This window comes from Arachis duranensis, chromosome 1 (genome assembly GCF_000817695.3).
Source record: "Arachis duranensis cultivar V14167 chromosome 1, aradu.V14167.gnm2.J7QH, whole genome shotgun sequence".
Taxonomy (NCBI): Eukaryota; Viridiplantae; Streptophyta; class Magnoliopsida; order Fabales; family Fabaceae; genus Arachis; species Arachis duranensis.
The window spans coordinates 20,394,231-20,399,513 of record NC_029772.3 but is presented as its reverse complement, the minus strand read 5'-3'; positions in this window follow the sequence as shown (position 1 = coordinate 20,399,513).

Genomic DNA, 5,283 nt, shown 5'->3' with positions numbered 1-5,283 from the left:
AAACTGTGATGACTCCTCTTATGGGAGGATTTTGGAGAATAGGTTTTATGTATTTGTGTCCCTTTGGGTTTCCTTTGGGGTTTTCCTTATTTTTATCATATGTATATATTGCTATGCTCGGACCGGTTATCTTCGCAGCCGGATCTTGAGTCTTGATATTCCTGTTTTTGACACTCCCTTGTATATATATAATCACACGTTGGTTATCCTTGTTCGTTACGTTATCGATCGGAGTGTTGCGTTTTCGAGATGGGATTTTTGTTTACCCTTTTTTTTCTACAAAGGCTCCTAGTTATAATCAATCATTCATACTACTATACGTACTAAATTTTTATTTTAGAGGTCGTAATACCTTGTCATCTCTGAATTATGACTTAAGCATAAGACTCTGTATGGTAGGGTGTTACATTAGTGGTAATTTGAATTGAGTTATTTTCCTAGTTATTATCATGTCTTTTATCTTTGCTCACTAAGTGTTTGAGGAGATGTCATCTATGATTATGGAGTAGATTTCCTTGCTTGGTTTGGGGTTGAGTAATTAGAGCCACTTGAATTGTTATATTCAAGTGTTGATTGGTAAATAAAGATTGCCAATTAGCTTGAAACTCACCAACTCTAGTTCTTCTCTACGAAGTGACTAGGAATTGTGAGCTAAAGTTAATTGTTTCGCTTGTCTTTCCTTCAATCGTTAGATGATAAGTAAGTGAGAGCAATGAGCTTTTACCATCACACTTAGGAAAGACAATAAAGATACAAATTCTAATTCTCACCCGTAACGAAGACATTTTATATTGATTATTTTACAACTCTTGCTAGTTATCTATTGCTCTAAGTTCTAGTTATTTATTTTTCTTGTTCTCAACTTCAAAAATCTCCAGGAAATCCTAACCAATAAATTGTATCTTGTGTCAACTCCTAGGGAAACAACTCGGAATTCTACTCCCGACTATTGAATTTAATTGTGACACACTTTTTAACTCTGACAGCGAAAATCTCGTCGGTTGAGACTATACTGTGCGACTTGATTTGGGAAAAACCTTTTTGGTAATCTTGACTGACATTTATTCGCCTGTTAAGGGATGGAAGGAAACACCAAATTAAGTGCGGAATTTGGAAGTGAAAATCGTTCGATTTTGCCACGATGATTATTGTATCTGTGCTAATTGAGAGAACTCATCTCAAGTTGGCCAAAAACAAACAAAACCGCCGAAAAACTCCACAAAATTTGTCCACAGAGATGCAAGACATTGCAAGTGATTACCACGATCATAGAAATTTGCCACTATTTTTCATTCGTGGGTATCTTTCCGTTGATAACTCCCGTGTTTCTGGTAGTGTTCGCAAGAAACTCTTTCAAAAGGTGAGGTAGGATTAGTGGTGGATTGTGGATTGAGAATTGGGGGTGGAGTCAGATTAGAATTGGAGTTTGATGAAGTTAAAAGGTAATTTGAAAATTTTGAATAGTTTTCTAGAGTTTGAGTAGTTTTGTTAAAAGAATTCCACCTTTTTATGGATATAAGATTTTTTTTTGTGAATAGATTTGTCAACATTCTGAATATTCATAAATAGAAATGATAATTTATTCCCCACAACTGTGTGCATAAATGCAGTCTTGAGCCAACCTATATATACACACAAGAGTTTATCTGCCATTTAATACATAACCCGAATCCCATTCCATCAAGGAAGAAAGTCTTGTCACACCTGTATCATGACAGTTAACCCCATGGATACCCTACTCTGATGGATATTTTTGCAATCTGTAGGATCGAAGTTGCAACAAAAGCAAAGGGTTGAATATGCGACTAGAAGGGACGACGAAGTCGCAAAGGAAACAAAATCTCAAAAACTTGGATGTTAAGATCGAAGAAAAAAGATGAGAATGACATATCATGGAGCCATGAATCATCAATGACCATAGCTGAGTAAGGATAGTTGAGCAGCAAGCAATAATAACATCAGAGCAGGGGCAACAATTATGAAAATATTGGACAAATTTTAAGATTAATAGTCAAAATGATCCTTAAAAAATCAAATATACATCAATTTAGTTTTCAGGTTCAATTGGTTGGTACATTTCTCATAACAATAACGAGTATTAACACTGCATAAGTATGTTAAACAATGAAACTCAGAAGCTTAAAACTTTTAAGTTGTTTTAATTCTTAGCACAATCTCATGTATGTGATTTTATTTTCTCTCAACAAAATTAACGTTCAATTAATTTTGGTTAAAATATTAGCAATTTGCCTTTAAATTTTATATTCAACATAGTTTTCTATACATAAAAATTGTGGACACTAATTAATTATTCATATAGTATCTAGTTAATTTAATGAGAGAAAGAGAGAATAACTAAGGTGTGGGTAAATTGGGGTAAGATATATAGACTTAAGAAAGAAGGCAGATGTTTAGGCATCTTTAATTGTTTTTAGAAAATTTTAAGTAATTTTTTTTAGATTTGAATCAAAGTTTTTATGTTTTTAGTGAAGTTTTGATGACTAATCATATGTTTGAAGTTGTTTATAATGATTGTTTTTTCAAGCTATGTTCAAACAAATCAGGATGGAATTTATAAGAAAACACAAGTATACTTTTAAGGAGAAACATAAAGTTGTTGGTGCCAAGTTTGAAAATACCAAGCACAGTGCAAAAAACTAGAAGCCTAACGCCCTGCACTAGTGCCCAGCGCCCCTGCTCCAAGCTAGGCGCCCACCCTCTAAGCCCAACTCCAAGGAAGTGGCGCCCAATATCCTTACCCCAAGCCCAGTGCCCAAATTGGAATCCCAACTCCACCATCAAAATGACCATAAAAATTGCCAGTAAAATATGTTTGTCAGCAATAGTAATAGACACTAAAAGTGAATAATATTGCAATCATAGAATTATTTTTAGTGACTATATAAATTGTCAAGAAAATAACCTCTAAAAGTTATATACTTTTTGTAATCATTGAAAAGGTTTTTACTGATAATTGTTATAATTGTAGCTAAAGCCTTTTAGCGATCAAATATAAAACAGCTAATGTCTAATTACATGTAAATGTATTAACGGCTATTTTATTGCCGTTAAAAATAAAATAAATAACAGCAAAAAATAATAGATAATTGTTATAATTGTAACTAAAACCTTTTAGCAATCAAATATAAAACAGTTAATATCTAATTACATGTAAATGTATTAACGGCTATTTTTATTGCCGTTAAAAATAAAATAAATGATAGTCAAAGGTGATTTTTTAGTAGTGTGGTATCTTGGAAGATGTCTCTATTAAAAAGTGCGTCTAACAGAAAAAAAACGCTAACTCATAATAACTTCAGTATACAAGAACCCGAACCTCCTATCTCTTTCTTTCTCTCTTTTGATAAAATCTTTAATATTTATTACAAGAATGTAAGATATTATTAATTTTTTAAATTTTATAATAAAAAAATAGTAAGATATAATTTATTTTAAAAAATTTACAATTTTATAACATTAGTACAGAAAATATACTAGTACAATATTGATTGTGAATCTTTTCAATAACATTCAATACCTTTTACCTTTCGAAGAACTACTACAAACAGTTATAATAGGAAAAAGAATTAATTAATATTAATTTAAATGCAAGACAAATGCAATGTAAAAAAGAATATCAGTAACTTAACATTTCTCTTAGCGATTTAGTTTATACACAACAAAAATAAAAAATGCAAAATCTAATTATAACAGGAAGAAAACATTAGCCGTCTATTCTTCTATATCCAACTAATTTGAGGGTATTACATACCTTTCTTACATATTGTAATTAATTGATGACATCTGTATTTATTAATTCTAATCAGTAAATAAATTTTTAATTTTTAAAAATAAAAATTAATAAATTTAATACATGTATAAAATATTTTATATATACATATCTTAATACATAGTACATATATTTAAGTCTGGTTAAATCAAACCACCATATGTGATAAACCTTAAATAAATAATTTAAAAGAAAAAAATTAAAATTAGATAGTTGTATATGCTGCTGAAGAAAGAGGGAAGAACATAGAACCTTAATCCTTTTCATCTAATTTTGTCTTCTTCTTTTCTATATTCAAAGAGAAAATTCATTTTCGTCTTTGATGAACGGATATTTTATACGCTTTTTAGGGGTATTTTCATATAGTTTTTAGTAGGATCTAGCTACTTTTTGGTATATTTTTATTCGTTTTTATGCAAAAATCATATTTCTGGACTTTACTATGAGTTTGTGTGTTTTTCTGTAATTTCAGGTATTTTCTAGCTGAAATTGAGGGACCTGAGCAAAAATCTTATTCAGAGGCTGAAAAAGGACTGCAGATGCTATTGGATTCTGACCTCCCTGCACTCGAAATGGATTTTCTGGATTTACAAAAGCCCAATTGACACGCTCTTAATTGCGTTGGAAAGTAGACATCTAGGGCTTTCCAGCAATATATAATGGTTCATACTTTGCCTGAGATATGATGACGTAAACTGGCATTTAACGCCAACTTTCTACCCTATTCTGGCGTTAAACGCCAGAAACAGGATACAAGCTGAAGTTAAATGCCCAAATTGGCATAAAAGCTGAAGTTAAATGCCAGAAATAGCCTCTACACGTGAAAGCTTCATTGCTCAGCCCAAACACACACCAAGTGGGCCCCGGAAGTGAATTTCTGCACTATCTGTCTTAGTTTACTCATTTTCTATAAACCTAGGTTACTAGTTTAGTATGAAAACTACTTTTAGAGATTTTTTTGTACCTCATGACATTTTATATCTGGAATTTGTATCTTTGACGGCATGAGTCTCTAAACCCCATGGTTAGGGGTGAGGTGCTCTGCGGTGTCTCGATGAATTAATGCAATTATTCCTATCTTCTATTCAATCACGCTTGTTTCTATTCTAAGATATTCATTCGCACTTCAACATGATGAATGTGATGATCCATGACACTCATCACCATTCTTAACCTATGAATGCGTGCCTGACAACCACTTCCGTTCTACCTTAGATTGAATGTATATCTCTTGGGTTCCTGGTCCACGAGTTTGATTGCCTCTCCTGACAACAGAGCGTTCAATCCGTGAATCCAGAGCCTTCGTGGTGTAAGCTAGAATCAATTGGCAGTATTCTTGAGATCCAAAAAGTCTAAACATTGTCTGTGGTATTTTGAGTAGGATCTGGGATGGGATGACTGTGAAGAGCTTCAAACTCACGAATGTTGGGTGTAGTGACAGACGCAAAAGGATCGCTGGATCCTATTCCAACACAAGTGAGAACCGACAGATG